The 20,509-nt window shown below is 41.1% G+C and overlaps 1 protein-coding gene across 1 annotated transcript in view; it reads right to left on the bottom strand.

The window, feature by feature from the left end:
• Positions 1-20,509, bottom strand: part of gpr158a (G protein-coupled receptor 158a) — a 597,333-nt gene that overhangs the window by 540,157 nt on the left and 36,667 nt on the right. The window lies entirely within an intron of this gene.

Genomic DNA, 20,509 nt, shown 5'->3' with positions numbered 1-20,509 from the left:
GATTATGAACCCTTGCAAGTCATCACACCCTGATGGTGTATCTTGTGCGGCATTGAAAACCTGTAGCAACCAAGTGGTGTGAGTGCTCAAGGACATAGTTAGTCTCTCACTGCTATAATTGAAGATTCCGATCTACTTGAGTAGGGTGACTGTCACAGCAGCGCCCAAGGAGAGCAGGATGAGCTTACTTGATCACCGAGCTACACTCACATGTACTCACATGAAGTGCTCTGAGAATTTGGTCATGGTCAGGATCAACTTCTACCTAAACAAGGACCTGGGCCCACTGCTTGCCTATCACTGAAATAGTTCTGCGGTAGATGCAATCATACTGGCTCCCCACTTGTGCTTGGATCCCATGCATCTGTACTTTCCTTGACCTCATCCAATGTAAGTCAAGATCATTGAGGTCAAGCATCAGTCATATCCGGGATTGCAGGACTGTAGGGTCAGGAGTAGAGGGCTGGAGAAATTCTTCCCTCAGCACTCAACGATGCTACCGTTGTCTTTGAGCATGGTGGTGCCATGAGAGGAGAGGAATGCAATAATGCTGGGCTTTGGTCGGAAGGAATCCATAAATAGTTCTTAACTAAGTGAATGACTGCTTGAATTGGTTGAGTCAGCACAGTGTTGGATCTCATCCCGCTTTTCAACTCATTAATTGTCCTATATTTTGCAAAGTTCTCTTTCACCTTTGCTTTGCAAGTGTTCGAAGTGATCCTTTCCTTGATGCAGAGTAACGTCATGCTCACATCATAAAAAGAAATTGTGCTTTTCTTTCCAGAGGATTGTCCAATATTGTTCTTCTCTGAACAATCCTGGTGAACTCCAAGGACACAGTAACCATCAGCTTGAAATGGTTCCTCTTTTTATTTGGATCTCCAGTCAGTAGTCAATGAGCAGCCAACATGGTGTTATGGTGGAACTAGTACTTCTCCCTCACAGCTCAGCACTTCAGCTTCACAGTATTAAATGCAGTTCAGATAAGATTTGGTTTCCTTTGCCGAATTGGGACAACGTGGTGGTTGACAAAGATCTAGCTATCCTGTGATCTGTCCGATACTCCGTCCCACACCCACCCCTCTTCCACTGGAAGGTCAGTGGTGGAAAAAGTAAGCAGCTTTCAGTTCCTGGGTGTCAACAGCTCAGATGATCTGTGCTGTCTAACACATTGATGCAATTGCAAAGAAGGCATGCCAGAAGCTCAAATCATTAAGGGTTTGAGTAAATTTTGTATGTCACCAAAGACTCCTACAAATTTCTATAGCTGCATGGTGGAGAGCATTCTGACTGGTCTGGAATGGAAGCTCCAATGCACAGGATCACAACAGGCTGTAGATTCAACAGATACCATCGCAACCACATCCACCACATCATCAAGGACAATTTCAAGAGGTGATGTCACAAGAATACCCATCATTAAACATCCACATGATCAGAGTATGTCCTCTTCTCATTACTGCCATCACTGAGGTGGTACAGGAGCCTGAAGACCCACACTCAGTGATTCAAGAATAGCTTCTTCCCCTTCACCATCAGATTTCTGAATGTTTTTGAACCCATGAGCACTACCTCATTATTCCTTTGCTTTGCTCTATTTATGTGTTTTGCGATTTATAGTCATTTTATGCCTTTACCCTGTACTGCTGCTGCAAAACAAATTTCACATCACATAATGCAGGAGAATGAACCTGATTCTACAGTATCCTACATCAGATATTCCACCTCCAAATAATGGCATAATCCGTAAGAGCTGCTTGGACATAAAATATGGTCCTTAATATGATGGATAGTCTAAAGAGTGTGTTGTTGATGGTGAAGTTGTCTTCAGCAAACATGGTCAATAGCAGCAGACTGTTGCTGTTTGTCTCTCCAGGTTCATGCCCCCTTCCCAGCTCTCAGTCACAGCCAGTTCTGGCACTGAAATCTTGATCTTGCCTGGTTTCACAAGGGAGTCCAGGTTCTCAAAGAATGCCTCCTTATCATCATTGCATTTTGGTGGAAGCAATAACGAAACAAAATGAGATGTATAAACTTACAAACTTTTGATCCTCCTTTTTTTTTCTCCATATATGAGTTGATATAAACATGCACCTCTAAATCTTAGTTGATGAGCTCATTTCATAACAGTTCTATTATTGTCTGGAAATCATAAAATTATATCTCACAATGCACAAAACATTAATGTGGTGATTTCCAATTTAATCACCACTGTATTTTAATTTATTTTAAACATACTGCTAGAAGAGCCACTAATTTTCAGAGCCCCAGATTTCTGGGAGCTAGGCCTTAACTGAAGAAACAGTGCAATTCTTTGTTGTGACTTCACCAACAAACAAACAACTGCAAAGTAGTAAATTTCTTCTACAACTTGATCATTCCTGTGAATTTTATTATATTAACTTAGCATGCCTAAGATATGATACACAAAATATAAGATCCACAACTAAATGTTACATCTTTTCGAATGGAGTTTGCAAGCACAAATCAGGTGTGAGGTGTCAAACCAGCCTTTTTCCATGATAAGAATGGTATTGCAGAGCGACTCATGTACTCCCTCAATCTTGAGCAGGTTCTGAGAAGGACTGTTTATTATGGAACCATGTTTTTATTTATTTGGCCCAGTTTTGGCTGGTAGATAGACATTATGCAGCTGCTAATGTATTGTTCTAAGGATCATTCATTTAAGGCAACTGATTGCATTCACTTAATCCATAAAGCTGCAGACTTACGGCAACAATTTAGGTTTCTGCTCTTACACATCAATTACAATCAGAACTGCAATTAATCCATAATCCATTAGTCAGAATTATACCAAGGTTCTGAAAATTAATTTGTGAGATTCCAGTGTGCAGAATGTCTGATTTATTCATAGGAAATGTCTTCCCCTGCTCTTTTAATGGAAGCACTAACTTGACTATATTTTTTTAAAAAGTTGGAATTTAGACAAATGAAGCATTCTATTATGACATGATGAGCTGAAGGCAGGGTTCCCAACCTTTCTCATGCCAGGGACCCTTACCATTAACCGAGGGGTCTGTAGACCCCAGGTTGGGAACACCTGAACAACTATAGACATAAAGTTATATGATTTCACAGCAAACAAATCTAAATTCTAAAACCAAATTCATTTCCCATATATGATGCCAAACAAATCTGCAATTATTGACAGATATAACTACCAATATAAATAATTAATCATAAGATATTAAGAAAAGACTAAGTTGCATTTATATAGAAACGCTAAGTATCTGAACATTTTTTCCATGGAAGGCATTACAATGAGGCACATTAACTGTAAATACATTTTGCAGCAAGAATAACAGTGAAACCATCATTGCTGCCTCAAATTAAGTAGTAAATTGAGCAGTAACAATTGATGGCTACAAATTCAACAAAATAAGAAATCAGAAATTTTCTGTCAACTCTGCCCAGCTTCATCAAAGATTACAGAGACATAGAACACTACAGCACAGCAGTCCCTTCAGCCCATCTAATATGTGCTGACCCATTAATCTGCCTCGTCCCATTGACCTGCACGTGGACCATATCCCTTCCATCCATGTACCTATCCAAATTTTTATTAAATATTGAAATCGATCCCACATCCATTACTTGCGCTGGCATTTCATTTCACACTGTCACCACCCTCTGAGTGAAGAAGTTCCCCCTCATGTTCCCCTTAAACATTTTACCTTTTACCTTAACCAATGACCACTAATTCATCTCAACTCAGTGGAAAATATCTGCTTACATTTAGCCTATGTATACTCCTCTTTAAAACCTCCCCGTAGTCTTCTATGTTCTGAGGAATAAAGTCCTAATCTGTTCAACCTTTCCCTATCACTCATGTCATCAAATCTTGGCAACATCCTCATAAATTTTTTCTGTACTCTTTCAATTTTATTTACATCTTTCCTGTAGGTAGGTGATCAAAATACTCCAAATTAGGCCTCACCAATATCTTGAACAATTTCTACACAACATCCAGCACCTGTACACAGTACATTGATTTATGAAGGCCAATGTGCCAAAAGCTTTCTTTACAACCCTATCTACCTGTGATACCACCTTCAATGAATTATGGACATGTATTCTTTGATTCTTCTGTTCTACTGCACTCCTCAGTGCCCTACGTTCACCATGTAAGACCTACCTTGGTTGGTCCTCCTAATCCAAAACTTGTTTGCATTAAATTCCACCAGCCCATTTTTCCAGTTGGTCTAGATCATGCTGCAAGCTTCATAGTCTTCCTTGTTGTTCACAACACCCCAATCTTGATGTCATCCACAAATTTGCTGATCCAGTTAACCACATTATCATGCAGACCATTGACATAGATGACAAGCAACAATGGACCCAGCACAGATTCCTGCGGCACTCCACTAGTCACAGGCCCCCAGTCAGAGAAGCAACCATCTACAATGGCTCTCTGGCTTCACCCTCAAAGATGATGTCTAGTCAAATTTACTAACTCATCTTGAATGCCAAGTGACTGAATCTTCTTGACCAACCTTCCTTGTGGTACCTTGTCAAATGCCTTACTAAAGTCTATGTAGACAACATCTACTGCCTTGCCTTCATCAATGTTTCAAGCAACTTCCTCAAAAAACTCTATAAGATTGGTTAGACATAAAGATATGTTGACTACCTCCAATCAGTCCCAGTCCCAGGGTACTGAGTCCCTTCCCTTACTCCCTGTATACCCATAACTGTTTCGCCAACGACAACTCTAATCTGCTAATTAAATTTGCCGGTGACACTACATTGATTGGCCTAATCTCAAACAATAACAAGGTGGCCTACAGGGAAGATGTCATCTCTGACACAGTGGTGTCAAGAAAACAACCTCTCTTTCAATGTCACAAAAACAGAGGAGCTGGTTGTGGATTACAGGAGGAATGGAGATGGTCTAACCCCTATTGACATCAATGGATCTGGGGTTGAGAGGGTAAACAGCTTTAAGTACCTCGGCATTCACGTCACCGAGGACCTCACGTGATCTGTACACACCAGCTGTGTGGTGAAAAAGGGACAACAGCGCCTTTTTCACCTCAGACAGTTGAGGAAGTTTGGTATGGGCCCCCAAATCATAAGAACTTTTTACAGGTGCACAATTGAGAGCATCCTGACTGGCTGCATCACTGCTGGTATGGGAGTTGTACCTCCCTTAATCGCAGAACTCTGCAGAGGATGGTGCAGACAGCCCAGCACATCTGTAGTGGTGAACTTCCCATGATTCAGGACATTTACAAAGACAGGTATGAAAAAAAGGGCTTGTAGAATCATTGGGGACCCAAGCCATCCCAACCATGATCTATTCAATCTGTTACCATCCAGGAAATAGTACTGCAGTATAAAAACCAGGACCAACAGACTCCGGGACAGTTTCTTCCACCAGGTCATCAGACTGATTAACTCACACTGATTTGAGTGTATTTCTATGTTACATTGACTGTTCTATTTATTATAAATTATTATAAATTACTATATTGCACATTTAGACGGAAACGTAACGTAAAGATTTTTACTCATGCATATGAAGGATATAAGAAATAAAGTCAATTCAATTCAATTATCCAAATACTTACATATCAAGTTGCTTAGAATGCCTTCCAGTACCTTTCCTAATACTGATGTCAGACTCACTGGCCTATAATTTCTTGCCTTATTCTTCGAGCCTTTCTTCAACAGTGGAACAACATCGGTTATCCTCAAATCATCTGGCTCTTCACCCATGGCTAAAGATGTTTTAAATATCTCTGCTTGGGCCCCTGTAATTTCTGAACAACCATCCAAGCCAGGGCCTGAGGGAATACTTCATCAGGCTCTGGGGATTTATCCACCCTCATTTGTCTTAAGACAGCAAATACCTCCTCTGTATTCTGTATAATATATTATTGTACATCTGTGCCCTGCAGATTGCCTTGATATTATTTTAATTACATTAAGTATGGTGAAGAGTGGTGAATCTGTGGAATTCTCTGCCACAGGAAACAGTTGAGGCCAGTTCATTGGCTATATTTAAGAGGGAGTTAGATATGGCCCTTGTGGCTAAAGGGATCAGGGGGTATGGAGGGAAGGCTGGTGCAGGGTTCTGAGTTGGATGATCAGCCATGATCATAATAAATGGCGGTGCAGGCTCGAAGGGCCGAATGGCCTACTCCTGAACCTATTTCCTATGTTTTCTATGAAAGCTATGAACTTTTGGTACTTAACAACAAATACATCAGCAAAATCTAAACACATTAAAATATAAGTGAACTCCGGACATGAAAAATATTTTTGATCCTAAAGAAACACCTTACATTGGAAATGGTAAATTGAATCCTTGTCCTGCTCTGTGCAGTGCAGTCTTTCCTCAATACTGCAATAAAATCCTGGAAATACTTAGCAGGCCAGAGACCACAAAAGAGAAAATATGTCAACAATTCTGGTCCATCACCATTTAGTGCATTCTAGCTTCACATAAAATGTTGTTGACCACATATATAAATTCTATTCTTCTCTTCACATATGCTTCCTGACCTGTGGAGCATTTCTAACATTTTCTGTTTTAATTTCACATTTCCAGTATCTGAAGGTTCCTATTTTTTTTAATTGTTTCCTTGATACTTCACTGGTTTGTCAGATTAAATAAAGCCACAAATATTGCTGAAAATCAGAACACGAAGTTAAATGTCCAGCAACTTAATTTTGGTTACAAAAGCCTGTCCCTAACTTTAGACTTACATAGAACATAGAAACTTACAGCATATTATAGGGCCTTCAGCCCACAATGTTGTGCCAACCATGTAACCTACTGTAGAATCTGCTAGAATTTCCCAAGCACATAGCCCTCTATTTTTCTAAGCTCCATGTAACTATCTAAGAGGCTACTAAAAGACCCTATTGTATCCACTTTCACCACTGCTGCTGGCAGTGCATTCCACACATCCACCACTCTCTGTGTGGAAAACTTACTCCTGATATCCCCTCGGTACCTATTTCCAAGCACCTTAAAACTATGCCCTCTCGTGATAGCCATTTCATCCCTGGGAAAAAGGTTCTGGTTATCCATATGATCAATGCCTCTCATCATCTCATACAGTTCTATCAGGTCACCTCTCATCCTCCGTCACTCCAAGGAGAAAAGGCCAAGTATACTCAACCTATTCTCATAAGGTACACTCTCCAATCCAGGCAGTATCCTTGTAAATCTCCTCTGCACTCTCTCTATCCTTCCTGTAGTGAGGTGACCAGAACTGAACCTACAGCAATGTGGTTGATCCCAATTGTCCTCTGAAACGATTTAGCATGCCATTTATGGATGGTCAATAAATGCTGGTTTTACAAGTGACATCAACAGCTTGTTACTGAACAAAAATAATCACTCTGGCCATATTGGACACTAGAAGCAACTGAACAAGCAACATTGGAAATGTAATATCAGGCAGGAAGGAGGGAGAAGGATCATTAATTGTTCAAGTAAAAATGGAAAGCCTCAGCTCCACAACTTGAGTAAAGATTTTTTAATCACTTTGATATCCCCCTTCATCTTGGTTCTCCAAGCAATAATATTCAGAAAGTGCTAAGATCCCAATCACAGGCTATAAAACTATTGACAAGAAATGTAAACAGCGTTCAGTAGATGAATCCAATGGCAAGAAGTCACACTAAATCTGTCAGAAGAAAGTTTAATTTCATTTGGTTTGTGGGTCTAGCAGGCTGGGTAAGTTCATTCAAAGCTTAAATGCTATTCAAGATATTGGCACACTTGACTTTGTTGGCTTAACTGTAACTGTTATACTCAATTAATATGCTGCAAATATTCTGCCAAGATTTTTATCCTCTTCTTGATAAGGTGCAGTCTAATCAGTGCCCTTTGTTGCTTAATGTGTGTATAATTTTACGTTTAGCCGGAAAATTTAATGTAAGATCGGAAATGTAACAGATGGAAAAAGTGTGAGGATCAGGAAACACAGGACAGATGTACCATTTTTATTTAGTAATGGCAAATCTCCTCCAGTGTTGCCCATAAAAGGTTAGAAGATGTGCTATTTTCTAAGACCTGGAACATTATAAGATGTGAGAAAATAAGCTGTGAAGAGAGTGCAGAGTCTGCAAAGGGACACGAACAACTGAAGTGACTGGGCTAAAACACAGCAAATCGAGTTTTATGTGGGTGTTTAATCATTTGGGTCAGAAAATGAAGAAAAATTCAAATTGTGTTTAAAATGGTGAAAACCTATCTCAACAATTGCATGTAGCTTTGACAAGTGGTTAGGAAGGAGACTGTCTATTAGCCTTCGCACAAATAAGTTTGGAGAACAAGATAAAAAAATTCCTGCTGTAGGATAATGTATGTACCACACCCTAAGTACCTATGAAATGACTTATTTCTTTTCGAGAAAGCATAAATTCAATAGCTTGACTTCAGGGACAAGAGTGGTATTTTCTGAGTAAATGCTGTGCAAGATTGTCCTTTATTTACTGGATCTTTATGGAATGAGACATTCAAGAATCTGAAAACGATTGAAAGATTAGATGTTGAGAATTTGTTCCTGTGACAAAGGAGTTAGAGACAGGAAGCATAATCTTCCATCGAGAGATTAGTCACTTAGGGATTGGGACAGAGATAAAGGTAGTGAATTGGAATTTGAAATTGGTTCATTATTGTCACATGTACTGAGATACAGTGAAAAGCTTGTCTTGCATACAAATCAAAACATTACACGGTGCATTGAAGCAAAACGAGGTAAAGTTAGAGATTGCAGAATAAAATGTACCAGCTATAGAGAAAGTGCAGTGCAAGTAAACAGTAAGGTGCAGGATCATAATGATGTGGATTGTAAACTCAAGAGTCCATCCACAAGTGACCATTCAATAGTCTTTTAACAGTGAGATAGAAGTTGTCCTTGAGCCTGGTGTTACAGTATATGCTTTCAGGCTTTCGTATCTTCTGCCTGGTGAGGGAGGGGGGAGAAGAAAACTATCTGGGGTTGGTGCAGTCATTGATTATATTGACTGTTTACTGAAGCAGCAATTAGAATGAACAGAGTCCACTGAAGGAAGGTTGGTTTCCATTATGTACAGAGCTGTGTCCACAGCTCTCTACAGCTTCTTGCAGTCACTTGCAGAGCAGTTGCTATACCAAGTTGTTACACAACCATATAGGATACCTTCTGTGGTGCATTGATAAAAATTGGCAAGAGTTGATGGAGATATGACAGATTCCTTTTGCCTCCTGAGGAAGTAGAAACATTGCTGAGTCTCCAAATTGAAGGAAATAAAGATAGGAAAGAAAATAGAAATAGGAAAGGGATTCGGAGAGGATGGGGTAAGGATAAGAGTAGGGATATGAATGGCGATAGGGATACAGACAAGTCTTTTCACTCAAAAACTTTTGAATTCTACCATCTGGTGAGTTTAGCATATTCAAGTTTGAGATTAAAGTTTTTGATTTTGGGATTAAGTAGGAAAATGAACAATGCAAGTAACTTTAAATCACATACGCTGATAATGTCGTAAGACCAGAATCAGGCCATTCAGCCCATCAAGTCTGCTCTGCCATTCTATTATGGCTCTTTTATTTTCCTTCTCAACCCCATTCTCTTGCCTTTTCCCTGTAACCTCTGATGCCCTTACTAATCAAGAAACTATCTACGTTGGCTTTAAGTATACCCAAGGACTTGGCCTCCCCAGTTATCTGTAGGAATAAATTCCACAGATTTACTACCCTCTGGCTGAAGAAATTCCTCCTCATCTCTGTTCTAAAGGGATGTCTTTGTATTCTGAGGCTGTGCCATCTGGTCCTAAACTCCCCTGTATAGGAAACATGCACGCTACACCCATTTTGTCTTGGCCTTTCAATATTCGATGGGTTTCAATGAGATCTCCCTTCATTCTTCGAATCAATGACAAAGCAACTTTGAAGAGCTTGTTTTTTATTCATAATTTGTTACACTTCAGAAATATACTTTTTAAATGCTGAAGTGTACAATTAACATGAAATAAAAATAGAAAATGCTGATAATACTCAGCAGGTCAGATAGCATCTGTGCAAAGAGAAACAGAGTCAATGTTTCTTGTTAAGTACTTCATTAAAACTGGAAAAGCGAGAAAACAAGTCTGTTTTAAATTGCAGTGATGATGAGGGACAGCCTGATAGGACAAAAGGGAATATTTCAAACAGTGTGAGACCGGAATTGCTGTGGTGATATACTGTTCTTGAAGCCATCTGGTTGACATAGAGAAACATAAGCCTCAACAATTTTCAGCTGTCAAAAAAACCTAAGTTACCATAATACCTTATGATTTCACTATTACAATATTTATTACAATAACACTAATAAAACCAAAATGACAATAAAAGTTTTTAATTCTGTGAGGCTGGCCATTATGTCAACCAGATATACAAATCATTTACTGTTAGTTGAAAATTAAAGTGCAGATTCATTCTATTAAACTATGAAAATATATTTAGTTAATGCAACTTATTATAGGATATTCAGGTTCTGGTCAGGAAAAAAAAGAGGTATATGCCAGTGATCCCAGAGGAGAAGGGAGAACATTTAAGAGAAAAGTGGGGAGGGCAAAGGAAGGACATTATTTTAGCAGATAAGATACAGGAGAATCCCAACAGAAGTGCATTAAGAACAAATGTGTAACCAGCGAGAAAATAGGTCCCCTTAAAAATCAGTGTGGTCATCCATGTGTAGAGCTAAGGGAGATCTTAAATTAATACACCTCATCTGGATTAATGTGGAGAAGGTCATTGAAGCTAGAGAGTTCAGGGAACAACCATAAGGCCATAAGAGATAGAGGCTGACTTAGTCCATTCAGCCCATCAAGTACACTCTGCCATTCCAACATGGCTGATCACGATCCCACTCAACCCCATATACCTGCCTTCTCACCGTAACCTTTGACACCCTGACCAATCAGGAATCAATTTTCGCCTTAATATACCCACAGACTTGGCTTCTATACTTGTTTGTGGCAGAGCATTCCTCAGATTCACTGCTCTCTGGCTAAAAACAAAAAATCCTCCATAACTCTATTCTAAAGGGTTTCACTCAATTCTGAGGCCGTGCCCTCTAGTTCTGGACATTCCCACCAGAAGAAACATCCTCTCCACATCCAGTCCTTTCAAAATTCAGTAGGTTTCAATGATATCCCTCCCACATTCTTATAAATTCCAGTGAGTACAGGCCCAAAGCTGCCAAATGCTCCTCATATGTTAACCCTTTTATTCCCAGAGTCATCCTTGTGAACCTCCTATGCACTTTTTCCAAGAACAGCACATCCTTTCTGAGATATGGGTCCCAAAACTGTTGACAATACTCCAAGTGCCGCCTGACTAGTGTTTTATAAAGCCTTAGCACTATCTCCTTGTTTCTGTATTCTAATTCTGTATTTCCTCCTGAAATGAATACCAACATTACATTTGCTATCTTTACCACAGACTCAACTTGTAAATTAACCTTCTGGAAGTCTTGTGCAAGGACTCCCTTTGTACCTCTGATGTTTGAATTTTCTCCACATTTAGACAATAGTCTACACTTTTGTTCATTTTACCAAAATGCATTATCATACATTTCCCAACACTGTCTTCTGTCTGCCACTTTTTTGCCCATTCTTCCAATCTGACTAGGTCCTTCTGTAATCACATTGCTTCCCCAGCACTACCAACCTCTCCACTTATCTTCGTATCATCTGAAAATTTTGCCACAAAGCCATCAATTCCATTATCTAAATCATTGTCAAACAATGTGAAAAGCAGCCGTCCCAATACTGACCCCTGAGGAACATAACTAATCACTGACAGCCAACCAGAAATGACCATAAGACTATAAGACAAAGGAGCAGAAAGCCATTCGGCCCATTGAGTCTGCTCCGCCATTTTATCATGAGCTGATCCATTCTCCCATTTAGTCCCACTCCCCTGCATTCTCACCATAACCTTTGATGCCCTGGCTACTCAGAGACCTATCAATCTCTGCCTTAAATACACCCAATGACTTGACCTCCACTGCCATCCATGGCAACAGATTCCACAGATACACCACCCTCTGGCTAAAAAAATTTTTTGCATCTCTGTTCTGAATGGACGCCCTCCAATCCTTAAGTCATGCCCTCTCGTACTAGACTCCCCCACCATGGGAAACAACTTTGCCACATCCACTCTGTCCATGCCTTTCAACATTCGAAATGTTTCTATGAGGTCTCCCCTCATTCTTCGAAACTCCAAGGAAAACAGTCCAAGAGCAGTCAAACGTTCCTCATATGTTAACGCTCTCATTCCCGGAACCATTCTAGTGAATCTTCTCTGATCCCTCTCCAACGTCAGCATATACTTTCTTAAATAAGGAGCCCAAAACTGCACACAGTACTCCAAGTGAGGTCTCACCAGTGCTTTATGGAGCCTCAACATCACACCACTGCTCCTATATCCTATTCCTCTAGAAATGAATGCCAACATTGCATTCACCTTCTTCACCACCGACTCAACCTGGAGGTTAACCTTAAGGGGATCCTGCACGAGCACTCCCAAGTCCCGTTGCATCTCAGAACTTTGAATTTTCTTCCCATTTAAATAATAGTCTGTCCTTTTATTTCTTCTACCAAAGTGCATAACCATACACTTTCCAACATTGCATTTCATTTGCCACTTCTTTGCCCATTCTTCCAATCTATCCCAGTCTTTCTGCAGACTGTTTCCTCAGCACTACTGGCCCCTCCACCTATCTCTGTATCATCAGCAAACTCAGCCACAAAGCCATCTATTCCATAATCCAAATTGTTGATGTACAATGTAAAAAGAAGCAGCCCCAACACAGACCCCTGCGGAACACCACTGGTAACCAGCAGCCAACCAGAATAGGATCCCTTTATTCCCACTCTCTGTTTCCTGCCAATCAGCCAACACCCTATCCATGTATGTAACTTTCCCGTCATTCCATGGGCTCTTATCTTGTTAAGTAGCCTCATGTGTGGCACCTTGTCAAAGGCCTTCTGAAAATCCAAATATACAACATCCACTGCATCTCTCTTGTCTAGCCTACTTGTAATTTCCTCAAAAAATAGCAATAGGTTTGTCAGGCAGGATTTTCCTTTAAGGAAACCATGCTGAGTTCTGCCTATCTTGTCATATGCCTCCAGGTACTCCATAACCTCATCCTTGACAATCGACTCCAACAACTTCCCAACCACCGATCATGACTTCTTTTCTGCTCACTATCTTAGATTTAATTCTCTTTTTCCCCTCCTCCGCTCCACCATTTTGGTTCCCATCCCCCTGCCAAATTAGTTTAAACCCTCTTTAACAGCTCTACTAAACCTTCCTGCCAGGATATTGGTCCCCTTCGGGTTCAGGTGTAAACTGTCCTTTTTGAACAGATCATATTTCCCCCAAAAGAGATCCCAATGATCCAAGAATCTGAAGCCCTGCTCCTTGCACCAGTCTCACAGCCACTTTATTCCTACTCGTTGCCTCCTGCCTGTCAGCCATTCCCATATCCATGCCATTATCTTTCCTGTAATCCCATTATTAAGCAGCCTCATGAGTGGCATATTATCAAATGCCTTCTGAAAATCCAAATGACATCAACTGCCTCTCCTTTATCCACCCTGCTTGCTATTTGAAAAGAATAGTGATGTCTCAAAACATACATACACAACAACAGAGGAGATGCTGGTGGACTTAAATCACATAAAAGTGGATAAATCCTTTTGGCCTTACTGAGTTTATCCTAAGATATTGTGGAAGGACAAGGAAGAAACTACTGAGGCCCTGGCAGAGGGTTTGGTATCTTCCTTAGCCAGAAGTGAGGTACCAAAAATTATCGGGTGGCAAATGTGCTTTTATTTAAAAAGGACTGAACGGAAAATGTAGAGAACTAAAGTCTGCTAAATTTAATATCAGTTATGTTGGGGGGGTTAGAATCTGAGAGTCAGGAAATAACTGCATTTGGAAAAGTAATGTCTGATAGCAGATTTTTTTGTGTAGGAAAAAATCATGTCTCACAAACTTCATTGATTTTTTTTGAAGAGGTGACCAAGAGAATTGACAAAGGCAAGGTGTGAGATGCTGTAGGCTGTTGAAAAGGTCCCACACAGCAGGCTAGTCGAGAAGGTTGGATCACAGGAGATACGGGATGAGAAAACCAAGTGAATACAAAATAAGCTTGGTGGTAGGAAGAAGATGGTGGTAGTGCACAGTTCCTTTCAGATCGAAGGCCTGTGACTGGCGGAATAACATAGTTCATCCTGTTGTTTGGTCATCTCATTTAATGATCTGGATGTGAATGTGTATGTCATGATTAGTAAATCTGCAGATGGCACCAACATTGGTCATACAATGGGTGGAGAAGGCAGCTAATTCAGTTTACAGTAGAATTTACATAATCTGGGAAATTAGACTAAGGAATGGCAGATGGAATTTAAATCAAACAAGTGCAAAGTGATGCATTCTGTGAAGTTAAACCATGGCAGAAATAAAACTGTAAATAGCAGGGCCTGCAGAGTGCTATAGAACAGAGAATCAGAAGGATACAAGTATATTGTTTCTTGAAAGTGACTACACAGGTAGGCAGGGTGCAAGAGGATACATGCTTTAATCAGATAAGGCATTGAGTACAAGATTGGGACATTGGATACAGCTGAAAAGGATTTGGCTGGGACCGCACATGGAGAACTGCATGCAGTTCTGGTCACCAAGCTATAGGAAGGATATCACTAAGCTAGGGAAGATACAGAAAGTATTCAGAAGGGCTGGACATCTTGAGTTCTATGTTGAGGTTGTTTCCCCTGGAGTGCTGGAGGGTGACATTAGAAAATTGAGGGGAATGGATAAGGCAGGTGGTCACACTCTTTTTGCCAAAGTTTAATGGGGAATGGAGGAGTAACCTTTTTCCACGCAGAATGGAGAGTATTTGGAACGTGCTGCCAGAGGAAGTGGTAGAAGTGATGACCATTATAAAATTTATAGGAAGGTGCACAAATAGCAAAGGTTTGGAGGGACATGCACCAGGCAAATGGGATTAGCTCAATAGGTAAGTGGTTGGCAAAGATCACTTGGACCTATTCTCATGTTGCATAACTATGACTACGCCTTCGTCTCATATAACAACTAAAGCTGGAACAGAATACCACTTTTTAAATAGCTATGATTAATATTGTTAATTGTTTCTCTTATTTATAAAGGCATAATCCATTATCTAAGTGCCTAAAAAAGCAAACTAAACTAAACATTTATTCAAATTATGTAATCTTGAAAATATATCAAAGACAGTGGATTACAGTTAATTTTGAGAGGCAGGGGGACCAATACATTTTGGATCATTAAGCACTGCCCCACTTAGCTGAAGTTTCATGGAAATAGTTAAAAGGCATAAAGAGGTATAAAGGTTATTGACAGAGGAATTCATCTGCCATGTTTTTTGATTGACTAAATGAAGAAAATCAGCACAGACTGCAAGTGCAGCTAATAGACTGCCTTCTGAAAATGCTAGACAATTGCATCCTCTAAATCTTCATTTTCATTTGTAACATTCAAGATGATTGTCAATACCTTCAAGTGTCATCGCAATTCCTAACTTACTGACGCAGGAAAGAAACACGGATGGTAGTTTGCCTCCCAGGTGCCAGGATCCGGGACGTTTCTAATAGTGTCCAAGATATCCTGAAGTAGGAAGGAGAACAACCAGCGATCGTGGTACATATTGGTACCGATGACATAGGTAGGAGAAGGGAGGAGGTCCTGAAAACAGATTACAGTATTTAGGAAGGAAGTTGAGAAGCAGGACCACAAAGGTATTAATCTTGGAATTACTGCCTGTGCCACGTGACAGTGAGTATAGCAATAGAGTGAGGTAGAGGATAAATGCATGGATGAGAGATTGGAGCAGGGGGCAAGGATTCAGATTTCTGGATCACTGGCATCTCTTTTGGAGCAGGTATGACCTGTACAAAAAGGACAGGTTGTACTTGAATACCAGGGGAACCAATATCCTGGTGGGGAGGTTTGCAAAGGCTATTGGGGAGAGTTTAAGCAAGAATTGCTGGGGGGTGAGAGACGGAGGAAGAAGCGGTTGGCTCAGAAATAGAGAAAGCTTGGAGACGGTGCGGGAGGGAGGATAGGCAGGTGATAGAAGGAACGCTCTCAGACCGATGGTTTGAGATGTGTCTATTATAATGCAAGGAGTATTACAAACAAAGCGGATGAGCTTAGAACATGGATCAGTACTTGATGTTGTGGTTATTGCAGAGACATGGATGGCTCAGGGGCAGGGATGGTTACTTCAAGTGTCAGGCTTTTGATGTTTCGGAAAGGACAGGAAAGGAGGCAAAAGAGGTGGAGACATGACACTGTTGATCAGAGATTGTGTCACGACTGCAGAAAAGGAGGAAGTCATGGAGGGGTTGTCTGCAGAGTCTCTGTGGGTGGGAGTTAGGAGCAGGAAGCGGTCAATAACTCTACTGGGTGTTTGTTATAGATCACCAATAGTAACAGGGACATCGAGGAGCAAATAGGGAGACAGATTCTGGAAAGGTGTAATAATAACAGGGTTCTTGTGGTGGGAGATTTTACTTTCCCAAATATCTATTGGCAACTCCCTAGAGCAAAGATTTAGATGGGGTGGAGTTTGTTACGAGTGTTCAGGAAAGTTTCTTGACATAATATGTAGATAAGCCTACAAAAGGAGAGGCTGGACTTGATCTGGTATTGGGAAATGAACCTGGTCAGATGTCAGATCTCTCAGTGGGAGAGCATTCTGGAGATAGTGATCACAATTCTGTCTCATTTACCATAGCATTAGAGAGGGATAGGAACAGACAAGTTAGGAAAGCATTTAATTGGAGTAAGGGGAAATATGAGGTTAACAGGCAGGATGTTCCCAGGAAAATGTACAGAAGAAATGTGGCAAATGTTTGGGGGATACTTGCGTGGTGGTCTGCATAGGTATATTCAAATCAGACAGGGAAAGGATGGTAGGGTACAGGAACTGTGGTGTACAAAGGCTGTTATACATCTAGTCAGGAAGAAAAGGTAAGCTTATGAAAGGTTCAAAAAACTAGGTAATTATAGAGATCTAGAAGATTATAAGGCTAGCAGGAAGGAGCTTAAGAATGAAATTAGGAGAGCTAGAAGGGGCCATGAGAAGGCCTTGGCGGACAGGATTAAGGAAAACCCAAGGCATTCTACAAGTATGTGAAGAGCAAGAGGATAAGACGTGAGAGAATAGGACCAATCAAGTGTGACAGTGGAAAAATGTGTATGGAACTGGAGGAGATAGCAGAGGTACTTAATGAATACTTTGCTTCAGTATTCACTATGGAAAAGGATCTTGGCAATTGTAGGGATATCCTACAGTGGACTGAGAAGCTTGAGAATGTAGATATTAAGGAAGAGGATGTGCTGGAACTTTTGGAAAGCATCAAGTTGACTAAGTCACAGGGACCAGATGAGATGTACACCAGGCTACTGTGGGAGGCAAGGGTGGAGATTGCTGAGCCTCTGGCAATGATCTTTGCATCATCAATGGGGACGGGAGAGGTTTCGGAGGATTGGAGGGTTGCAGATGTTGTTCCCTTGTTCATGAAAGGGAGTAGGGATAGCCCAGGAAATTATAGGCCAGTGAGTCTTACTTCAGTTGATGGTAAGTTGATGGAGAAGATCCTGAGAGGCAGGATTTATGAACATTTGGAGAGATATAACATGATTAGTAATAGTCAGCATGGCTTTGTCAAAGGCAGTTCATGCCTTACAAGCCTGGGTGAATTTTTTGAGGATGCAACTAAACACATTGATAAAGGTAGAGCAGTAGATGTGGTGTAAATGGATTTCAGCAAGGCATTTGATTAGGCACCCCATGCAAGGCTTATTGAGAAAGTAAGGAAGCATGGGATCCAAGGGGACATTGCTTTGTGGATCCAGAACTGGCTTGCCCACAGAAGGCAAAGAGTGGTTGTAGACAGGTCATATTCTGCATGGAGGTCGGTCACCAGTGGTGTGCCTCAGGGATCTGTTCTGGGACCCCTACTCTTTGTGGTTTTTATAAATGACCTGGGTGAGGAAGTGGAGGGATGGGTTAGTAAGTTTGCTAATGACACAAAGGTTGGAGGTCTTGTGGATAGTGTGGAGGGCTGTCAGAGGTTACAGTTGGACATTGATAGGATTCAAAACTGGGCTGAGAAGTGGCAGATGGAGTTCAACCCAGGTAAATGTGAATTGGTTCTTTTTGTTAGGTCAAATATGATGGTAGAATATAGCATTAATGGTAAGACTCTTGGCAATGTGGAGGATCAGAGGGATCTTGGAGTCCGAGTCTGTAGGACACTCAAAGCTGCTGCGCAGGTTGACTCTAATGTTAAGAAGGCATACGGTGCATTGGCCTTCATCCATCGTGGAATTGAGTTTAGGAGCCGAGAAGTAATGTTGCAGCTATATAGGACCCTGTTCAGACCCCACTTGGAGTACTGTGCTCAGTTCTGGTTGCCTCACTACAGGAAGGAAGTGGAAGCCATAGAAAGGGAGCAGAGGAAATCAATAAGGATGTTGCCTGGATTGGGGAGCATGCCTTATGAGAATAGGTTGAGTGAACGCACCCTTTTTTCCTTGTAGCGACGGAGGATGAGAGGTGACCTGATAGAGGTGTATAAGATGATGAGAGGCATTGATCATGTGGATAGTCAGAGACTTTTTCCCAGGGCTGAAATGGCTAGCACAAGAGGGCACAATTTTAAGGTGCTTGGAAATAGGTACAGAGGAGATGTCAGGGGTATGTTTTTTTTTATGCAGAGAGTGGTGAGTGAGAAGAATGGGCTGCCAGCAATGGTGGTGGAGGCGGATACAATAGGGTCTTTTAAGAGATTCCTGGATAGGTACATGGAACTTTGAAAAATATAGGGCTATGGGTAACACTCAGTAATTTCTAAGGTAAGGACATGTTCGGCACAGCTTTCTGGGCTGAATGGCCTGTATTGTACTGTAGGTTTTCTATGTTTCTATTTCAATTTCACTCCCAGCCATTGAAGGCAAGTCCAAACCTGAATGCCTGAAACTGCAGTGAGCAAAACAGCTCAGAGTTGTCTTGCTGCTGACTTCTCGCCAAATACCAGTGACAAAAATCACTGCCTTTTGAACAGAAACATATTTAAAGATTGATCGCTCTAAGCACATTGTAGTGCACACGACTGACACTTCGTTGGAAATTGGCAACAGTCTCCTGTCCCAATTAAGTAGCATAATCTTCCAAATAAACGGAGGGGATCCATTTTCTTGATTTAGATTAACCGATGGCTCAATTAACTGAAATAACTTTTATAACATATGTTTAATTTAACTACAAATGATGGTGGGATCAGATTTAGTGACATTCAGTCTGCATAATTTGCTTGAACTTCCCAAATGTACACAATCTTGCTTTAACTCTAAATGAACAACATTAAAATACCTTGATCTTTGCCAGATCTATTGCATTTGGTCATCAAGTGCATCTATCTGAGAAATTGTATGCCATTAGGTGGATTGTGTAAGGCCAAAAATTGCTCCACAGTGCTTACTATGAAATGCATATCCCCATCAATCACAAACTATCTCCAATTAACACATACACGAGGAAATCTGCAGATGCTGGAAATTCAAGCAACACACACAAAATGCCGGTAGAATGCATCAGGCCAGGCAGCATCTATAGGAAGAGGCACAGTCGATGTTTCGGGCTGAGACCTTTCATCAGGACTAACTGAAAGCAGAGATAGTAAGAGATTTGAAAGTGGGAGGGGGAGGGGGAGATCCGAAATGATAGGAGAAGACAGGTGGGGAGGGATGGAGCTAAGAGCTGGAAAGTTGATTGGCAAAAAGGATACAAAGCTGGAGAAGCGAGAGGATCATGGGACGGGAACACCTATGCTCTGTCAAGCAGAGAAAACAGGATCTCCCAGTGGCCACACATTTTAATTCCACGTCCCATTCCCATTCTGATATGTCAATCCACGGCCTCCTCTACTGTCAAGATGAAGCCACACTCAGGTTGGAGGAACAACACCTTATATTCTGTCCTGGTAGCCTCCAACCTGATGGCATGAACACTGACTTCTCTAACTTTCGTTAATGCCCCTCCTCCCCTTCTTACCCCATCCATTATTTACTTATTACTTTTTATTTTTTCCTTTTTTTCCCCCCTCTGTCCTCCCACTATCACTCCTTGCTTTCTCTCCATCTTCCTCTGTGCTCCCGTCCCCCTTTCTTTTTCCTAGGCCTCCCGTCCCATGATCCTCCAGCCTTGTATCCCTTTTGTCAATCAACTTTCCAGCTCTTAGCTCCATCCCTCCCCCTCCTGTCTTCTCCTATCATTTTGGATCTCCCCCTCCCCCTTTCAAATCTCTTACTATTTCTTCTTTCAGTTAGTCCTGACAAAGGGTCTCGGCCCGAAACGTCGACTGTACCTCTTCCTATAGATACTGCCTGGCCTGCTGCATTCCATCAGCATTTTTGTGTCCAATTAACACATTATATCTTCTT

Source organism: Mobula birostris, chromosome 3 (genome assembly GCF_030028105.1).
Source record: "Mobula birostris isolate sMobBir1 chromosome 3, sMobBir1.hap1, whole genome shotgun sequence".
Lineage (NCBI taxonomy): Eukaryota > Metazoa > Chordata > Chondrichthyes > Myliobatiformes > Myliobatidae > Mobula > Mobula birostris.
Note: the sequence above shows the minus strand (reverse complement) of the source record. Positions and strands in the feature narration are given on the sequence as shown.